The sequence below is a fragment of the Bos indicus x Bos taurus genome, unplaced genomic scaffold (genome assembly GCF_003369695.1).
Source record: "Bos indicus x Bos taurus breed Angus x Brahman F1 hybrid unplaced genomic scaffold, Bos_hybrid_MaternalHap_v2.0 tig00011740_arrow_arrow_obj, whole genome shotgun sequence".
NCBI lineage: Eukaryota > Metazoa > Chordata > Mammalia > Artiodactyla > Bovidae > Bos > Bos indicus x Bos taurus.
This window is the reverse complement of record NW_020867915.1, coordinates 57,875-79,661: the sequence shown is the minus strand read 5'-3', so window position 1 is coordinate 79,661 and position 21,787 is coordinate 57,875. Positions and strand designations below refer to the sequence as shown.

Sequence of the window (21,787 nt, the reverse complement as noted above, 5' to 3'; positions counted from 1 at the left end):
GCTGTCATGATTTCAGCAAATCAAATTATTTATTCTCTCTTACCCTCTGTTTCCTTATCTGTAACATGGGAATAATAGTATTACCTAACCTCACAGAAAAAGATCTTCACAATCCAGATAATCATGATGGTGTGATCACTCACCTAGAGCCAGATCCTGGAATGTGAAGTCAAGTGGGCCGTAGAAAGCATCACTACAAGCAAAGCTACTGTAGGTGATGGAATTCCAGTTGAGCTATTTCAAATCCCGAAAGATGAGGCTGTGAAAGTGGTGCATCAATATGCCAGCAAATTTGGAAAACTCAGCAGTGGCCACAGGACTGGAAAAGGTCAGTTTTCATTCCAATCCCAAAGAAAGGCAACACCAAAGAATGCTGAAACTACCGCACAATTGCACTCATCTCACACGCTAGTAAAGTAATGCTCAAAATTCTCCAAGCCAGGCTTCAGCAATACATGAACCGTGAACTTCCAGATGTTCAAGCTGGTTTTAGAAAAAGTAAAGGAACCAGAGATCAAATTACCAACATCCACTGGATCATCAAAAAAGCAAGAGAGTTCCAGAAAAACATCTATTTCTGCTTTATTGACTATGCCAAAGCCTTTGACTGTGTGGATCACAATAAACTGTGGAAAATTCTTCAAGAGATGGGAGTACCAGACCACCTGGACCTGCCTCTTGAACAACCTATATGCAGGTCAGGAAGCAACAGTTAGAACTGGATATGGAACAACAGACTGGTTCCAAATAGGAAAAGGAGTATGTCAAGGCTGTATATTGTCACCCTGCTTATTTAACTTATATGCAGAGTTCATCATGAGAAACGCTGGGGTGGATGAAGCACAAGCTGGAATCAAGACTGCTGGGAGAAATATCAATAACCTCAGATATGCAGATGACACCACCCTTATGGCAGAAATTGAAGAAGAACTAAAGAGCCTCTTGATGAAAGTGAAAGAGGAGAGTGAAAAAGTTGGCTTAAAACTCAACATTCAGAAAACTGAGATCATGGCATCCAGTCCCATCACTTCATGGCAAATAGATGGGGAAATAGTGGAAACAGTGTCAGACTTTATTTTTCTGGGCTCTAGAATCACTGCAGATGGTGATTGCAACCATGAAATTAAATGACACTTGCTCCTTGGAAGGAAAGTTATGACCAACCTAGACAGCATACTAAAAGGCAGAGACATTACCTTGTCAACAAAAGTCCATCTAGTCAACGCTACGGTTTTTCCAATGGCCGGGTATGGATGTGAGGGTTGGACTATAAAGAAAGCTGAGCACCAAAGAATTGATGCTTTTGAACTGTGGTGTTGGAGAAGACTCTTGAGAGTCCTTGGACTGCAAGGTGATCCAACCTAGTCCATCCTAAAGGAGATCAGTCCTGGGTATTCGTTGGAAGGACTGATGTTGAAGCTGAAACTTCAATCCTTTGCCCACCTGATGGGAAGAGCTAACTCATTTGAAAAGACCCTGATGCTGGGAAAGATTGAAGGCGGGAGGAGAAGGGGACGACAGAGGATGAGATGGCTGGATGGCATCACCGACTCAATGGACATGGTTTTGTGTGGACTCTGGGAGTTGGTGATGGACAGGGAGGCCTGGCATGCTGCAGTTCATTTGGTCACAAAGAGTCGGACACAACTGAGCAACTGAACTGAACTGATCTGATGTATAAATTTATATTATAAATTGAGTCCTATAGCAGAAAAATTTTGGTTTTATTTTTTTTGTTTGTTTTAAAGGATGATATTGGCATAATTGATGAAATTTGAAAGAAGGTTTTTGATTACATGATAATGTTATATCAATATTAATTTCCTGATTTTAATAATTTTACAGTGGCTACATAAGAGAATTACCCTTCTTTTGTTTAGAAAATAAACACTGAATTACTTAAGGATAAAGGGGCATGATGCCTGCAACTTACTCTCAAATGGTTCGGAAAAAAATAATTGTGTATGTGAGCATAAATATTCATTAAAAGAGAAAAGAATGAAGCAAATGTTAGAAAATGTTAACATTTGAGGAATCTGAGTGAAAAGTATATGAAAATTCTTTATACTACGCTTCTACACTTTGTATTAGTAGAACTTGAGATGAGAATCACAACCCTGGCTGACACCTTTTCAGCCCAGAGAGACCCTGAGCAGAAGATCCAGGTGTACCATGCCTGGACTTCAGACTCACGCATGGGAACTGTGAGATTATAAATTGTGTGTCTGTGTGTGTGTTTAATTCAATCAACAGGAGGTTTCCCAGGTGGCTCAGTGGTAGAGAATCCATCTGCCACTGCCAGAGACACAGGAGATGTGGGTTTGATCCCTGGGTCAGGAAGATCCCCTGGAGAAGCAAATGGCAACCCACTCCAGTATTCTTGCTGGAGGATCCGATGGACAGAGGAGCCTGGCAGCTTACAGTCCATGGGAGTTGCAAAGAGCTGGACATGACTGAGCATGCACACATGTGTAACAAGCATTTGAAATGGAAGAAGGGGTAGACTCAAGAGACAGTGTAGATAGGAAATCACCACAATTTGGTGCCTGAACACATGAGGTCAGAGAGAGTAGTTGGAGAGAATCCTGAAGGTAGGAGCTTGGGAATGGGGATTAACTGACAGAAAGAGGCAAATTGAGATGGAGAGCTGGTTGGTGAAAAAATAACCTCTTGGCATGTTAAGTTTGAGTAACTAGGCGACATGAGTGGAAAGGAACTATCCAGTAGAAAGGAGTTAGTTAAGACTGACACCAAATAGGTCAAGGCTGGAGCCAGAGATGTGGGAGTCATCACAATGATTCTGGATACATCTCATGTGAAGGGAAGAAAGGCTGAAAACAGAAGGGTGTTCCCATGTCTAGCATGGCACACTCAACTGATTATGAGTACTTGCTCTGATATCAGACAGGTATGGGTTTAAAACCCCAGCTTTGCTCACTGCTGGCTGTGGGCCCTCAAACAAGTTCCTTCATGTCTCTGAGCCTCATTTTTTGCAACTATGAAACAGTGATCTGCACCACACCTGCCTTCCTATGAGAGTTAATCTGTTTAGAGCTCTTAGCCCTGTGCTTGGCACATGGTTGGAGCTGGAGAAACCAGACCTACAATTGTTATTGATTGATATTTCCTTTCCTGTGCTTGTCCTCATTAAGTAACCCTTCTCCTCAAAGGCCTGTACAGATCAGTTCAGGTTGCTGTGGTTTGCTGACTAGAAAGAGGCAAAGGTAAACCAGCCTGGTGTCTTCTGCTTATGGGAGCCAGGTCTACAACCTGTCACTGCAGAAGGCAGACTGCTTTTCTCTTCTGGAAATATGGACAAATTAAGAAAAAGGTGCAAGAGACTCTAGGAAGTAAGTGTCCGAGCTGATGGAGCAAGGGCAGGCCCCGAAGACTTATCCATAAAGATGTTATGGAAAAGCACAAACGAACCTTTTGGCCAACCCAGTACTTGGCTCACCATGAGTGATTAGTTCTTCAAGAGTCTTCCCTAAGCCATCTGGAGAAAGGGCTATTTGGAGGAAAGGATAGTCTGATCGAATGTGAAGAATGGGCGCAGTGTGCAAGGGGGCAATTTAATGAAAGCTATCTGGTGCCTACTGGTAAAGAGCCCACCTGTCAGTGCAGGACTTGTAAAAGATATGGGTTCGATCCCTGGGTTGGGAAGATCCCCTGGAGGAGGGCATGGCAACCCACTCCAGTATTCTTGCCTGGAGAACATTCTTCCCTACGGACAGAAGAGCCTGGTGAGCTCCATGGAGCCAGAGGAGTCCATGGGGTCGCAAAGAGTCAGACATGACTGAAATGATTTAGCATGGAGCATAGATGACCTGATACACTTCTAGGGAGGAAGTGGGTTCTAAGGGAGTGTGACTGGCTCAGAAATGAAGAGATCTGGCTTCATCTACTGGCATTAATTCTCCCTATGGAAGATGTCTGGCTTTGTGACCCCATGGACTGTAGCTCGCCAGGCTCCTCTGTCCATGGGATTTCCCAGACAAGAATGTTGGAGTGGGTTGCCATTTCCTTCTCCAGGGGATCTTCCCAACCCAGGGAGCAAACTCGCATCTCCTGAGTCTCCTGCACTGGCAGGTGGATTCTTTATCAGCTGAGCCACTGGCTTGAAGGCTAGTGGGCATTAGGAAGATGGAGCTCTGGGCATTAGACTTCCAGGTTCATTCCCCCTCCCTGCTGCTGTAACACTGATCAATCTGTAGTCTTCTGCTACTGGATGTTAATGCAATCAAAGAGATCACAGTGACCTTAAGATTTCCTGATTAATCCCCCTGCCCCAGTCAACATTACTTTCTTTAATTTCTCAGTGCTAGACTCATTTTCTCAGCTCACTTGGCTCTGCTCCACATACCTTTCTCCTGTCACAGGGAGAGGGTTAGGGTGAAGCTGTGAAACTCTGGGCGATTTCTTGGTGGCAGCAGATGGAGAATCCTTGTCCTTGAATGAAGGTGTATGCCCCAAAGTGGAAGGTTTTCAGGTCATGACAAAGAGTGATCAGATAAAAAGCAACATTGGGAAATGATAAATGTGTGTGTGTGTGTGAGCACGCACGTGAGCATGTGCATGTATGTGAGAGAGATTGAGAAGTATCAGGATCCTGTAAATAAATGAAGAATCTTGGAAAACTGGTAGGAACAAACTGAAATCATTATTTCATCTTCGGCCAAAGGAGGCACAAAAAGAAACCTGCTGAGCCAAAGATAAGGAGCAGGGATTACCAATTTTCCAGAGGCCCCTCATGCTTTGAGATCCTCAGTGGGAAGGAACTTAAGATACAGAAACTGACAGATCAGCTGCTTACCTGGGCAGCCAGAGTCGATGCACTGTTCAAAGCACGACTTATAATTTTTCACCTACAATGTTCCTCTTCCTCTCAGCCACACATAGTGTATTGACCCTTTGCTTGAAATCTTCCATTTATTTCCCAGTGTTCTTAGGATGAAGATAAAACTCCTCACCTGGCCTGAAAGGCTCTACTGATCTGGCCCCTGCCTTCCTCTGCAGTCTCATCTCACACCACCCTTTTCCCATGCCCCAACCCCCACCCCAGCCTTACTGGCTTTAGATCTCCGGATCATGAGAGCTCATCCCTGTCTCATTCATTGTATTTCTTGTCTGCATACCGTGCACCCCCTCCGACCCTTCTAGAGTGTTTACACTATGAAGCAAGGACTTTATCTTGTTCACTAGTATCTCATCACCTAGTACAGTGCCTGCCGTGTAATAGGTGGTCAATAAATATTTGCTGAGTGAATAAACAGCAGGGCAGCAACTGGAAAATGGGCAGCTTCAACCCACCCAAATGGCTCCAAGATGCACTTCAGCTCAACCTCATCGCTAGTGTGCTTTTAGATCCTCTGGTGAAATGAGAGGGCTTCCCTGGTGGATCAGTTGGTAAAGAATCTGCATGCAATGTGGGGGACCTGGGTTGGAAGATCCCTTGGAGAAAGGAACAGCTACCCACTCCAGTATTCTATCCTGGAGAATTCCATGGGCTATTCCATGGGGTCGCAAATAGTCAGACACAACTGAGTGACTTTCACTCAGGTGAAATGAGATGACCAGAAAATGCTGGTTAGAGACTGGTTTGGCCAAGAGAAATTATAATAGTCAGCATAACTGCAGTTATTGAGGCATTAGCATGTGGTGGGGCATTGCTTTAGGCACTTTACCCATTTACTCTCCACAATAACCTTTGGAGGTATTATTAATATTATTCCCATTTGACGATGAGCAACCTGAGACCCAGAAGAGTCTGTAACTTGATTCAAATGGTGGCGGTTTGACTGAAGTGCATCTGCTGTACTGTGGAAGGGTGAGAGTATTTTTATTTCCTCTGTTCTTTTTTTTTTAAATGCCCTGGAACTGTTTCCCTTATGCAATCTCATTATCTTGAACCCAGCCCCAGGAAGCAGGTGGGAGAGGTGCCCATGCTGTGTTGGCAAAACCGCAGCAAGTGCTGATCTAGTTAGCATCCCCTTGGGGAAGGAGCCACTTTGGTGATTGACAATGTAAATTAAAAAGCTGAGATCTTTTCTACTTTCTTGATATTGAAATCTATAAAACCATCAAATCCTAAGCCAGCCTCCCCCAACTAAAAAGGAGTTGCAATCACAAAGCAAATTTAACACCTCTTCCAATTTTTCTGACATCAAGTGGAGTGCTTCTGTGGAGGTGAGACTGGCATTAACTTGAAGCTCTGCGTGGCTGTAACCTCGGCTATTACAGGGCCAGATTGCTCCCTGCACCTTCACCTGGGATGTGAAACTGACACACAGGGAAGAGGCAACTGACTAGGCAGGCTTTGCAACCACGTGTAGAGAGAACAAAAAGTAAAGCAAGAGACAGAAAAAAGGAGAGTGACCTTCGTTGTTAGGATGTTAGCCCGATCATGGGCATGGTAGAAATGTTTCTTTTTTTTCTTTATCCCACCTTTTGGACCCCCTTTAACAAAAGACAACTGTTTAAAACACAATTTGAAATCAGTTTGCCCCTCCCTGCTCAGATCCTGAGTCACATTTGTGGGCTATATGTAGGGCTTTACCTACATACTTTATCCGCATCCTAGAACTAGAGAAGGGACCTAACAGACCATTTGGTTTAACTCATTGACTTTATGTGGGCTTCCCAGGTGGTGCATGGTAAAGAGCCTGCCTGCCAGTGCAGGAGACACAGGAAACTCGGGTTCGATCCCTGGGTCGGGAAGATCCCCTAGAGAAGGAAATGACAACCCACTCCAGTATTCTTGTCTGGAGAATCCCATGGACAGAGGAGCCTGGCGGGGTATAGTCCAGCCTGGCGGGTTACAGAGTCGAACATGACTTAGCTGCTAAGCAACAATAATTGACTTTAGAGATGGGGAGATGGAGGCCAAGAGAAGGATGGCTTGCTTTTATTTTCACCAAATAGTGTGTGTGTTAGATGATCCTTGGGATTTGTTAAGGGGAGAGAGGGAACAACCTGCATGGTGAAGGGGAAGGGGTGAAGAAAAATGTTAGAATCAATAAGAGTGTTTGATAAAGAGCTAGTCATGTGTCACATAAATGTATACACATTGTGAACAACACCCCTTTCTGTGGCAGAAACAGAAGGGATGTTCTCAACAGAGGAAGGGTCTCAGCCAAGGAAGCTAAATGGGGGTCATTCATCCCTCCAGCCCCTTTCTGCCATCACAGAGATTGATCCAGTCCACCGCCTTGGCTTTCTGTGGGCTCACAACATTTTGCTCGGCAGTGACTTCCAACCACTGCCTCACTCTTGGCTGGTGGCATTTACCTTGTGTGGGAGGGATAATGCCTTTTCCTTTCATCCTTGAATCCATTAGTTTTCTTTGAAGCATGGTGCAGAGTTTTCTGTTTCCAAATTATATGGCAAAAACAGAAATACTGCCAGTTTTCAGTACAGCCTTGTGTAGGCGGTTTGGGGCAACCTGTCCCTCAGGCAGTGTGTATACAGAGTGTGCTCATTTCAGAAGTTGATAGTAAATCCTGTAAAGAGGGAGGCAGAAAGTACCAGGTCTTCTTCCTTTTCTACTTTAAAGGGAGATAGACTTGAAGTGGGGTGGATCTAGAAACCCTGGAGAAAGCCAGCCCAAGAGCAGTAGTAGACCCTGCCTGGGGAGTCGGTAGTAGACCCTGCCTGGGATAGCTTTTCTTTGATTTGCTGTCAGACCTTGGTAAGTCACTTCCCCTCTTTGTGTCTCTGTATTCTTTTTTCTGCCTCTTCTGCCATCTTCCCTGGCGGCTCAGATGGTAAAGAATCTGCCTGCAATGCAGGAGGCCTGGGTTTGATACCTGGGGTGTGAAGATCCTCTGGAGAAGGGAATGGCTACCCACTCCAGTATTCTTACCTGGAGAATTCCATGGATGGAGGAGCCTGGCGGGCTACAGTCCATGGGGTTGCAAAGAGTCAGACACAACTGAGCAGCTAACACTTTGACTAACACTTTGTGCCTCACAGGATACCTGAAAGGAATAAATGTGGAGAAAATAGACACACATATGCTTTGGACAGTCAAAATTCAATATAAGTGCAGCTCTTATTGTTTTGTTTTACACCTTTTCTTGCCTTTGTTGGTTGGAACCCTTGGGGTATGGTCTTGAACTTGAATTGGTATAGAACATCTAGCATAGATCCAAGGTCTCTGGAACTACAGAGGGGAGAGGGTGGAGGGATCAGTAAGGATGGAAACAGAGCCCCCATGAATCATAGCCCCACCACTTCCTTGACCTCTCTATCTATGTCTCTGAGCTCAGTTCCTCATCTATAAAGTGGAGACTCTCTGAGCCTCAGTTTCCTCATCTATAAAGTGGAGTTGCTCTGAGGATTTAAGTGAGTCAATGAATGGAAAGTGCTTATGCTGGCAGCACTGGCATGAAGTAGGTGTTTGATAGTAATGACTGTGATTGCTGTTATTTGCTTCTACGTCTTGAGGAGAACTGTGATGTCTTAATGCCAGTGTATGGCTGGTCCTTGGTAAAAGAAAATATAGATTCTTAGGTCTCACGCTGAAGAAATTCTGATTCTGTAGGTTTGGAAGGGAGCAGAAGTATATGTATTTAACAAGGACTCCAAGGGACTCTGATGTGGCACCAGATTTGGGAACCATTAGTCTGAAGCAGTGTTTTTCAAGCTGCCAATTATTACCCATGGCTAAGAATATCAATTTAGTGAGTAGTGATCAGGATTAACAAAAGGAGGGGGGGATGAACAGGGAAATAATAATGCACAATACACACAATAAGGGTAAGGTTTGCTTCATGATATGTTTATTGTCTATCTACATATATATATATATATATATATATATATATATATATATATATATATTTAGTAATGTGTGCTATATGAATGACAAACATATTTCTTACTGTAGATCATGACCCAAAATGTTGGAGTGTACTAATGGGTGCTATGTTCCATTTAGAAACACTGGTATCCAGAGAAATCACCTGTCAGGTCCCAGCCCAGACAATAAATGGCCAACAAGAGAATGGAGTAGGATCCATTTCTCCTCTTCACGTCTCTGCCATGCTGTGCTTGGGTTGACAGAGTTGGTTGTTTTCTGATTAGAATGAGTTCTGATACCTTGTAATGGCCCTGGCCTGAGATGTAAGGGCAAGGCAGGATATTGCTACAGGTATCAGGCTAATTGCTTTGACCCCCATTAGACAGAAAATGCATCTGGGTGAATGACGGTGTTTAGTTGCTCTTGATTAGCGAATGCTTTGTAAATACAATTTGCTTGTCTCCTTCTCTCAGACTTTGATACTTATTTTACCACTTGAAACTCTTTTGTTGCCTTTGTGAAATCAAAAAATAAGCTTAAAATTGTGTTTCAATTCACATCAGCCAAGGTCAGTGTCTTCTTACTCCCTACTTGGTATGTAAAGGGCATTAGCACTCCTAAACCTTTCCCTACACGCGCCATCTAAAGGGAGCCGAAACACCTGGACTCCAGCCCATTGTGGTCCTGGGAATAGCTTCCTTTGGCAGTGAGGCTTTCTCAGAGCAGCTTCTGTTAACTGCAGGCCTTGCTGGATTCCCCTGCCCTACTACTTCAGAACTCCCTATCTGCTTTATATTTTCTCTGTGCTACTTATCAAAACCTATCATGTTATATTGTAAAGAATAAACAATGTACAAAAATAATCACGTATATCCAGATATTGTTTTCTAGAAAGACTGGAAATCAAATTTTATGTAAAGTCTTCCACTTTTTTAATGTTGCCAGGTCTTCCTATTTTTTTCTAGAAAGCTTGGAAACTGAATATTTCTATAAAATCTTCTGATTTTTAAGTGTTGCTTACCAGATCAAAACGATTTTAAACAGTATTTGGGCCCAAGAAAATATGTTCCTGGCCCAAATTTGGTTTGTGGATCACCAGTTCGTGGAACACAGGGTCTATGAGAGGCTTTGTCATGGGACATCGACTAGTGAGGAAGGAAGTACAGCCTCAGAGAGGCTGGTCACCTTCCCTGTGGTCACACAGCTAGATAGGATCAGAGCGGGATCTTGAACCCACCTTTCTTGCTTCTTAGTGCTCTCTCTCATTCACCCCGTGCCTGCTGGACTGCCCCACTTCTGCTGAGGATTGAGCCACGCTGGCCTTTGTGGAGGACAACGTTTTGTTCAGTCCCAAGTGTCCTCCTCACAGGGGATATAACACAGTCATCACCACCCATCTGATAAGCACCAGGCACTTCTCGGCACAGAGTGTGTGAATTTACCTGCCTTCCCAATCTCAACCGTGGATATGGCCTCTTGTCACTCTTTATTGCTTTCGCTCCAGTGATAGGATCAAGATAAGGTCTTTATAGGAATGTTATTAGCATTACTCCCAGCCAGCGGTACCTTCCAGTAGAATCAGTGTGTTCTAGGATAAAGAATCTGGGGCTTCGAGTCCAGAGGGCTGGGCTGAATTCTGAGATGTGTGACCTGAGACAGCTTACTTAGCCTCCCTGGCCTTCAACTTACTTTACTGTGAAAATGAGAAAAGTAAAATCTTGTCTGTCTCCTTTGAAGCAAAAGTGAGACAATATGTATGAGACCTATTGGAAAAGACAATGTTTTACAGCTGTGAGGTGAGATTATCATTATGAAATCAGCAAAATAATTACTGAGCACCTACTAAGGGGAAGCTAAGAGACCATTTATTCAGGGCATGCCAAGAAACTCAAGACCTAGCTGCCTCTGTGAGCTCTAGTCTAACTGAGAAAAAGGGACATATGTGAGTTGAAGGACAGCCAGCACTACCAAGCCAGAGATGACCAGGCTGAATGAAATGTACAGGCTGTATAATAAGAGAGATTGTGGTGGAAAGGGCTGATCACTGAAGGATTCCTGGAGGGAGTTGCATTTGAGCTGTGTTTGGAAAAAAAAATTAGTAGGATTGTGGTGAAAGAGGAGAGAAGGACATTCTAGAAAGGGACAACAGCACAGTTATCTATGTTGGAGACCTAATCTCCATAGAGTGGAGGGTTCAAGTAGTGACTGGCAGATAATCACTTCTTCACTTGGCTGGAATGCAGAAGAGACAATCAAGAAAAGTATGATTCTCATGAAATCAAAATAGAGTCCAGGTGGGGCAGTGGACATGGTTGATTACGTTACAGAAGGGGCTGATACTGTACAATGGTCATAATAATAGTTCCCACTTTAAGGGACTGTTCTGAGCATTGAAGGAGGTCATGTTTTGGAAACAGCACAGAACCTTATACAAATAAATGGTAAAGAATCTGCCTGCAGTGTGAGAGACCCGGGTTCAATCCCTGGGGTAAGAAGATCCCCTGGAGAAGGGAATGGCAAGCCACTCCATTATTCTTGCCTGGAGAATCCCATGGACAGAGGAGCCTGGAGAGCTATAGTCCATGGGGTCACAAAGACTCAGACATGACTGAGTGACTAACACATATTATACATGATTAGGACTAAAGAAATGTTAGTTGTCATTCTCATCGTAATCATTTTTCATCTTACATTGATGTCAGGGGGTAATAACATGGCCTTTGAATTCTGCCTGATATTAGTTGCATCACCTTGGGCAAGTCATATCACCTCCCTGTTTCTCAGTTTCCTGTCTTTAAAATGGGAGTAATACTAGTGCCAACTGAAAAGGCTATTGTGAGCTTAAATGAATTAATCCAAGTAAAGTGCTTATCCCCATGCCTGGCACAAGGAAAGCACTCAGTAGATGTTAGCTATTACAATGACGATGGCTAGGTAATGCAATATGATTGCATAAAAAAAATTGGGGAAATGGAGAAACAAACAAAATCACCTGGAATCCTACTACTAAGATACAACTGCTTGTTATTATTGTGAGATCTGGTTCTTAAATCTGAAATGTCTTTTATTGAGAAAATTAAAACTTCTGAAAATGATGTCAATTTGGGATGCACTAGTCATTTCGTTCAGAGAAGGCAATGGCACCCCACTCCAGTACTCTTGCCTGGACAATCCCATGGACGGAGGAGCCTGGTAGGCTGCAGTCCATGGGGTCGTTAGAGTTGGACACGACTGAGCGACTTCACTTTCACTTTTCACTTTCATGCATTGGAGGAGGAAATGGCAACCCACTCCAGTGTTCTTACCTGGAGAATCCCAGGGACGGGGGGGCCTGGTGGGCTGCCGTCTATGGGGTCACACAGAGTCGGACACGACTGAAGCGACTTAGCAGCAGCAGCAGCAGCAGCAGCACTCATTTCGTTAAATATTTACTGAGCACCTACCATCTGCTACTGATATTCCAGAGGTTGAGAGTTAGCCAAAAACAGGACATACAGGATCCCTGCTTATACTTATAGCCCATTAGATGAGGATAGGAAACAAAACTAAATAAGTCAAATAAAAATATAAGATAAGCAGTGAGTTTTGCCCACCCAGGTCTTGGATAACAATAAGCAAGAGGGGACAGCCTCAGTAGTTCCTGTCCAGCTGTCCTTACCACTCTGTAGACCACAGAGAGAGGCTCATTGATCCAGGGAGGACATGGCGATCTCATAGGAGAAAGATGTAATCTTTTAAAGCTGAAAGGGCCCTGGTTACTGTGATTCTGCCACTGGGTATCTGTTCATCCATCCTTGTCTTAAAATAACAGTCTTACCAGGCTACTCCACGTCCTGCAGGACCCTCTCAAGGTCAGAAAGCCTTTTTTGACAGGTTTACTGAAAAATCTGCCTCCTTGCTACCACTAGGTGGCAGTAGTCCTAGTTCTGTCACCTGAGCAACCCAGTTAAGTACGTATATGGGAATGCTTCCGAGATTGGAAAGCATGCGGGTATCCTATATGGGATGTTTCTCTTTTTTAGACCCTGTGTCTCTGGTCCCTTCAAGAGCCACTCTTGTTATGGGATGGTTTCCAGCTCCTTTGTCAAGTTCGTGACCATCCTCTGGAGATGTTTCCCTTTGTTAATGATCCTCTTGCAATGTGGGGCATAGGTTGGAACAGGAGACTCTGGGAGAGAACAGCAGAGACTGAAGTGTGACAATTATATTCTGGGGTCTAGAAGCCATACTTTAATTAATACAACCTAAAATGTGCTCCATTTTTAGCAGCTACATAATTTAGTTACATTATGCTATGGGTCAACTTGAACTGCTAGATCTTTTTTGAATTGCCTGTTTTTATGTGACCTGCTGCCAAGCCATGCTTCCCTTATTCTGGCCTCACAAAATAGACTTTTAAATTTTTGAGAATATTTTTCTTTATCTTATAATTTTCACCTTATTACTTCTTTTAATTTTAGCCCTGTACTCCAGCCATTCTGAGCTCATTTTGAATCTCAGTTCTGTTCTTCAACAAATTTGATATCCCCGCCAGTTTTGGGTCATCTTCAGACGTGGTAAGTACGTTTTCTGTGTCATCTAAGTCCGGGATCCCCAGCCTCCGGGCCACAGACTGGTGCCTCCTGTCAGATCAGCAGCACCATTACATTAGAAATAAAGTGCACAATAAATGTTATGTGCGTGCTTCATCCTGAAACTATTCCGCCCCCCAACTCCCTAGTCCATGGAAGAATGGTCTTCTGGGAAATCAGTCCCTGGTGCCAAAAAGGTTGGGGATCACTGATCTAAGTTACTAGTAAAAGTGGAAAAGCCCTGTGGCCTTTCTCTGGTGACTTTTCTCCTGCTTGCTACCTATGTTTTGTGTAAAATTTTTGATCAATTGCCAGTCTATTTCACCTGTGTTATAACCTGGTTAATATATCACTGTCTTGTCTTAAGTCATTTGTGGGAAAGTGGTAGGATATAATTTCAGATGCACTGCTGAACCTAAGATATGTTGTAGTTACAAAAGTCAGGATGGATGGAAGGTGATCCAAGAAGGTTTCTTTTGTTTTGTAAAATGGAAACTATTGTACTTTTTCCAATGATAAAAGTAATATAAGCATGTAAAGGTCAGCAGCATTCAAAAGTATATGAATTAGAAAGTCCTTCTGTAATTCTTTGTGATGACCAACTTCTGGATAACTGTGGTTCGTGGTTTTGTGTATTCATAAACACAGATCTGTGATATAAATCGAATCATGCTACAGAGAATGTTGTGTGACCTACTTTTTTACCTTATAAGCTTTTGGAAATGTCTTTCTTTGTCAGAATATATAGTTTCACTTCATCCTTTTGAACAACACAGTGTTCTTTTCTGCAGATGCATCCTAACTTAACTCATCAATCCCATATTGATGGAGCTTTACATCACTGGCGAATTTTTGCTGTTGTGTAAGCAGTGATGCATGATGAACTTTCTTTGCTGGCTTGAGATGTGGTGTTGGTTGCTGGGTTTTGCCTCCCCTGGATTCCCTGTCCGTCTGGGATCTTGTTTTCAATGTTATGAATGTCAAAGGCTGCTTCTACCGAAGACATAAATTAAAGAAGGGTCTGCCAACTCCTTGCTCATCATGTTTTGAGTTTGCAAATCTAAACCTTATCCTTCTTTGAAGGGTAGTTAAAGATGTTTGAACTCTCTGGGGCCTTAGGAGAACCAAGAACCAAGGTACCCCAAGACCAAGTCTGGAGTGATAGACAGGTTCTCCCCATCACATACCGCCAGCTCTGCCAAGTGAGGCCAGTTGCCAGGCCCTGTATAGTTTCTTTCCTTCTCATCTTCACACTTTCTCTCTTCCATGGAGTCTTCCTCCCTATACACATGTACCTCCCAGACTAAGTTAGAAGCCACCTGCTCTGAACTTCCAGAACACGTTAAGAGTGTGGGCTTGAGAGTCAAACCTGTGTTTGAATATCACAGCTGTACCTTCCCAGTTCTGTTATCTTATATAAGTCACCTATCCTTTCAGGGCCTGATTATCCTCATCTGTAGAATGGAAATAAAACTATATAAGATATTTCAAAACACCTAACCCAATGCCTGGCTGATATAAAGCACTTAATAAATGTTAGCTGCTATTATAGCATCATGGGTGATCATATTACCTATTCCATAGACTTATGACTCTTACAGGAGAATGTATGTAAAACTTAACACAGTGCTTCACATACATTGAGTGTTAAATAAATGACAATTATTTATTGTATTTCTATCTCCCTTTGGATACTTAACCTCAATATATTTTGTGTGATTTCTGTTTGTGTTCATGTCTTGATCTCCTCCTCTAATGTATAAGCTCCCTTGTGAGCTGAGTTCTCTCTCTCCCATTCTCTCTTTCTTCTCCTCCCTAGCACCTAGCACCCTACCAACTAGAAAGCATAAAAGACCCAGTGCTGGGGATTAGTGGGGCTCTTTAAAATTTCGATGAATGAATGCTGCTATCACATCTTAAAATCTCTTTATCACTGTATTGTGTTCTTGTTAGTAACCATCTTTCCCATTAACTGATCAAGGGGGCCTTACTGATCAAGGGGGCCTTGTCCGTAGGGCTGGACATGGCATACATATTCCAACCACTGAGCCACTGGTCACAGAGCTAGCAATCTATGGAATCATAGCTTTGGGAAGGTTTCCAGAAAACAGTGGCCTTGAGTCTGTGTTTATCTGAGCAGAATTTGTATTTTGCTCTCAGGTTTCTGTCTAAATGGAAAGGGACATCAGGCACCAGCTTAGTTTAGGTCACCCTGAAGTTGTTTCTCTTCTTTCACTCATGCCCTCCACATAGCAGCAAGAGCTATATTCAGTTCAGTTCAGGTGCTCAGTCGTGTCCGATTTTTGCAACCCCATGATCGCAGCACGCCAGGCCTCCCTGTCCATCACCAACTCCTGGAGTCCACTCAGACTCACATCCATCAAGTCAGTGATGCCATCTAGCCATCTCATCCTCTGTCATCCCCTTCTCCTCCTGCCCCCAATCCCTCCCAGCATCAGAGTCTTTTCCAATGAGTCAACTCTTCGCATGAGGTGGCCAAAGTACTGGAGTTTCAGCTTTAGCATCATTCCTTCCAAAGAAATCCCAGGGCTGATCTCCTTCAGAATGGACTGGTTGGATCTCCTTGCAGTCCAAGGGACTCTCAAGAGTCTTCTCCAACACCACAGTTCAAAAGCATCAATTCTTCGGCGCTCAGCCTTCTTCACAGTCCAAATTTCACATCCATACATGACCACTGGAAAAACCATAGCCTTGACTACACGGACCTTTGTTGGCAAAGTAATGGCTCTGCTTTTGAATATGCTATCTAGGTTGGTCATAACTTTCCTTCCAAGGAGTAAGCGTCTTTTAATTTCATGGCTGCAATCACCATCTGCAGTGATTTTGGAGCCCCCCAAAATAAAGTCTGACACTGTTTCCACTGTTTCCCCATCTATTTCCCATGAAACGATGGGACCAGATGCCATGGTCTTCATTTTCTGAATGTTGAGCTTTAAGCCAACTTTTTCACTCTCCTCTTTCACCTTCATCAAGAGGCTTTTTAGTTCCCCTTCACTTTCTGCCATAAGGGTGGTGTCATCTGCATATCTGAGGTTATTGATATTAGACAATAGTAAATCAGATCATCTTGGAAGAAAAGCTATGATGAACCTAGACAGCATATTCAAAAGCAAAGATATCACTTTGCCGACAAAGTTCCGTATACTCAAACTATGGTTTTGCCAGTAGTCATGTATGGATGTGAGAGTTGGACCATAAAGAAGACTGAGCATCGAAGAATTGATACTTTTGAACTGTGGTGCTGGAGGACACTTTTGAGAGTCCATTGGATAGCCAGGAGATCAAACCAGTCAATCCTAAAGGAAATCAACCCTGCATATTCATTGGATAGACTGATGCTGAAGCTGAAGCTCCAATACTTTGGCCACCTGATATAAAAAACTGACTCACTTTCAGTTAGGTGTTTTGAAATATCTTATATAATTTTATTTCCATTCTACAGATAAGGATAATCAGGCCCTGAAAAGATCGGTGACTTATTTAAGATCACAGAACTGGGAGGGTACAGCTGTGATATTCAAACACAGGTTTGACTCTCAAGCCCCCACTCTTAACAAGTTCTGGAAGTTCAGAGCAGGTGGCTTCTAACTTAGTCTGGGAGGTACATGTGTACAGGGAGGAAGACTCCATGGAAGAGGGAAAAGAGCCTGATGCTGGGAAAGATTGAGGGCAGGACAAGCAGGGGGCAACAGAGGATGAGGTGATTGAATGGCATCATCAACTTAATAGACATGAGTTTGAGCAAACTCCAGGAGATACTGAAGGACAGGGAAGCCTGGCATGCTGCATTCTATCATGCTGGAAAGGGTTGGACATGACTGAGCAACTAAACAACAAGAAGGAGGGGGAGGAGAGGACTTGGAGACAATAAGTATAAACAGCTGCTTCAAGGTTTTAATATAAGGAGCACGGCAGCAGTGGGGCAGTAGTAGTATCTGGAGGTGGGGTTAGAGTTGAAGAGAAATAAATAATATGAATGATCTAGTCTCAGACCTCAGAATGTAAGTTCCTTGAGGGCAGGGATTTTGTCTCATGTGTCTGTGCCACCTTCCACAGTGCCTAGCACGGAGTTGGAATTCCATAACTGTTGTTGAGACATAGAGAGAGACTTGTGGTTGTTGAAGGGAGGGAATGAGGAAGGGACACATTAGGAGTTTGGAATTAGCAGATGTAAGCTCTAATATATAGGATGGGTCAACAACAAGGTCCTACTGTATAGCACAGGGAACTATATCCAATATCCTGTAATAAGCCATAATGGAAAAGAAGATGAAAAAGAACATACATATCTACATATAACTGAATCACTTTGCTGTACACCAGAAACTAACACAACATGGTAAATCAACTACATACTTCAATGACAATGAAAATTTTAAAATCTTGTTGATTAAGTGAATGATCAAATGTTTGAAAGAATTAATGGAACTAGGGACTTCTCTGGTGATCTGGTGACTAAGACTCTTTGCTCCCAAATGCAGGGATCCAGGTTTGATCCCTGGTCAGGGAACTAGATCCTGCATACCTGAACTAAGATCCCACATGATGCAATTAAGACCCAATGCAGCCAAACAAATAGTAAACAGAAAAAATCAATGGAAGTAAATGTTAAAGCATTGAATAAGAAGTAATAGCAGGATAAAGTGGCAGGTGAATTGCATAGAACCTTGGCTTGAGTCCCAGTCATTCCTGCCACACTCCTGGCACACCAAGCTTACCTAAGAGCCAGACAGCCTAGACATGGGTTGGCATGACACAACTCCCTTTGCTGAGAGGGCATGCTGTATCTCTGCAATCCTCTGCTCCACGAAGCAGACAGGCTTTGGGACTGTAAGAACTGGGTGCAGCCAGATGAGACAGCAAAGCTCAGGAGTGTGCCAGAAGAGAAACCCCTGCACTTCATCACCATTCTCTGGGCGTGGTCAATCTGTGGCACAGGGCACATTTGAGACATGGGTCGCAGTGCTATCCCAGTCTGCCCCTCCTGGCTGGAGGGTGATTCATAACCTCCTGTTGCTCATGCCAAGGAATAGCTAAACCAGAGTCCAAGGAGAAGCCGATGGCCAAGCAGCCACCAGAAGCCTTGGCCCTGGCTCCTCCCAGTTGCCACATTGCATAATCCTCACAGAGTAAGGTGATGGTCAGCGCACTGGGGCTTCCCCCAGGGTTCTTGTGACTCAGCCGTTGCTGGAAAGATGGCATGGCCCAGTATCGGACTAGCACACAGGAGGCACTTTTGAATGAATGGACCCTTTGGGACTCTGGGAACTAATACGAATGGTGAGGAAAGAGTGCTTCTTTATCCATGCCTTCCCTGTCATCTCACTCAGTGCCCAGACATAGTCCTGTGCAGCGATACAGCCACAGGCAAGAGCATGTCCTGGGCTGGGAAGAAAGGATGTAGTTAGTTGGCAGTACCCCCAGACAGACCTTTTCCATCTCCCCACCTGGCACCTGAAGAGTCCACTATCGTGTCAGGTCTTAGGAGTCCAAAGAGTTTATTCCAACCCGCATTGACCTAACACTTAATCTGAATCACATCCTGTGTATTTTCTCAAAGTTGTTACTATAATAATAAAACAACAACAACAACTAATAATAATAATTGCAGCTGACACACATTGAACACCTACTATGGGCCAGCCACTGGACTAAGCACTTTATATATATTATCTGTTGTACTCCTTACGGCACACATGTGAGGTAAATGCTATTTTTAAAAATTGAACTGTAAATTGATTTACAATGTTGTATTAGTTTCAAGTATAAGGTAAAGTTAATCAGTTATAGAGATATATAATATATAGTCACTCTTTTTTAGATTGTTTCCTCATATAGGTTATTACAGATTATTGAGTATAGTTCCCTGTGCTATACAGGAGGTCCTTATTGGTTGTTTAATTTATATACAACAGTGTGTACATGTCAATCCCATCCTCCTAATACTATTATTGTCTCTGTTACACAGAAAAAGTTCAATCTATGAAGGGAAAGAGTTGAAATTCAAGTCCAGGTCTGTCTCACGACAGAATCAGTTCTGCATGGTTCTCTACTATAGCATCAAAGTGCTCTTTCAAAAGTAAATCAGATAAAATAATTCCTTGGCTTGACAGCCTCCAGTGGTTTCCCATCACATGTAGAACCAAAGCCGACTTTCTTCCTGGGCCATCAAGGCCTGGCAGAACCCAGGCTGTACCTTCCTCCCCAGCCTCTGCCTCCTTTCCCCACCCCTGTAAAAAACTGTGCTCCAGGAACCGCATCAGTAGCCAGGCTCTGTACCAGCAGCCGTGATCTGCTATGAGTATGTTTGGTAGGCTGGCTTGGGTGCCTACCCTTGCTCACAGTGTTACCTCCCTTGGAAAATACCTCCCATGGTTCAAACAACCATCCCAGAAGCCCTGTCGGTATAAGGTGGAAGCTGCCTATGGTTGTCAGTATGACCACTGTTCCGTGGAGAGTTGCTGGGCTATCTTAGAACGCTTGTTCTCTCTTTCTCACTTGTGCTGGAAGATTCTAGAAGGTTGAGAGTATCCCAGATCCTCTCCAGTACCAAGAAGAGTGTGATGCTAAGAGATAAATCTAAACAGCACTGGACTAGGAAAGATATGACCTATATCTTTCTCCAGCTTTCTCGCTCAGTAGCTTAGGAGGCCTAAGGTGAATCTTCACTTTTCTAAGCCTCAATTTTTTTCTTCTTCTTCTTCTTTTTTTTTCTGTTGTTTTTTATTTTTTGGCCATGCCATGCAGCTCGTGGGATTGTAGTTCCCTGATCAGGGATTGAACCCTGGGTCACAGCAATGAAAGCACTGAATTCTAACCACTGGACCCCAGGGAACTCCCTAATGCTCAATTTCTTTATTGGTCAATGAAAGTCATAATATCTGCTCTTGAGGGATTGCTCTGAATATCTAATAAGATGACTTATTGGATAGTGTTCTGGAAAGTTGAGTGCTTACTATGTTTCAGATATGGCTCTAAGCTTCTTGCTCCAAATACCCAACCTTAATTTAACCATGAGATAACATCAGACAGGGCTTCGCAGGTGGCGCTGTGCTGTGTTGTGCTTAGTCTCTCCGTCGTGTCTGACTCTTTGCGACCCCATGGACTGTAACCCACCAGGCTCCTTTGTCCACAGGGATTTTCCAGGCAAGAATACTGGAGTGGGTCAGGTGGTGCTAGTGGTAAACAACTTGCCTGTCAATGCAAGAGACGCAAGAGACACGGATTTGATCCCTGGGTTGGGAAGATCCCCTGGAGTAGGAAAAGGCAACCCACTCCAGTATTGTTGCCTGAAAAACACCATAGACCAGAGCCTGGAGGGCTACAGTTCACGGGGTCACAAAACATTGGACACGATTGAAGCAGCTGAACACATTAAGCTGCTCACCTGTATTACCTCCATCATTCCCCAGAAAAACACTACTGTATTACTAGTAATCGTATGTCCACTTTGCAGATGAGGAAAATGAGGCACAGAGAGGTTAAGAGGTTTGTTCATCATTACCTAGCTAGTAAGTGTCAGAGCCAAATTGAGAATCCACCAATCTGACTTCAGAACCTGTGGCCTGAGCCATTTACTTTCACATGAAAGGTAAAATGTTTTGTTTGGGTGAATGTTTTATCTGTTCTGGTGGCTCCAACGGAATACTGTAGACTGAGTGGCTTATAAACAACAGAAATTTATTTTTTGTAGTATAAAGTTCAAGGTACCAGCAAATTTAGTGAGGCCACTCCTTGGTTGTGGATGACCATCTTCTCGCTATAATCTCACGTGGCAGAGGGAGACAAAGGAGCTCTGTGGGCCTTTTCTTATAAGGGCACTGTCCCATTTATCAGGTTTCCATCCTCATTGCCTGATCACCTCTCAAAGACCCACATTCAAATACCACCACATTGGGGATTAAATTTCAACATACCGATTTTGAGGGGATACAAACCTTCAGTCTATAGTAGGTGGGAGGTTATTATTATTTTTTTAAAGTAGCAATACTTTTTCTATCATTTTCTCTAAGTGTTATAGCATTTTTCCTCTCACTGGGCCCTATGCTACTTGGGTTCCTTCACCTGTTGTTGTTTAACTTTGTGGTAGGGAACCTTCTCCATACCCAGTTTGCTTACTTCCTTCTTCCTCAAAGGTATAAGAGGTTCCCAACGAATGTGATGTTCCAAGAACATAATCTTCCCATGGTCAGAAAGGAGTGCAAGTGCCTGGGGTCTGATTCCTTTGTGTCTTCACGAGTACTGAGCACCTCCCATATGTCAGGGCCTGATCTAGTCAACTGGGGCTACGGCAAGGAACAATCAAAAAACCCCACCCTGCACAACTTCACTTCAGTGGTATTCTTGCTTCAAATACCCAACCTTAATTTAACCATGAAATAACATCAGACAGGGC

At 43.5% G+C, this 21,787-nt stretch overlaps 1 long non-coding RNA gene across 1 annotated transcript in view; it reads left to right on the top strand.

The window, feature by feature from the left end:
* The first annotated feature begins 12,924 nt into the window (after positions 1-12,924).
* LOC113889307 overlaps positions 12,925-21,787 on the top strand; it is a 30,349-nt gene continuing 21,486 nt past the window's right edge. The window contains exon 1 of the long non-coding RNA XR_003510224.1: positions 12,925-13,356. This is a non-coding gene — a long non-coding RNA (uncharacterized LOC113889307). The remainder of the gene's footprint in view (positions 13,357-21,787) is intronic.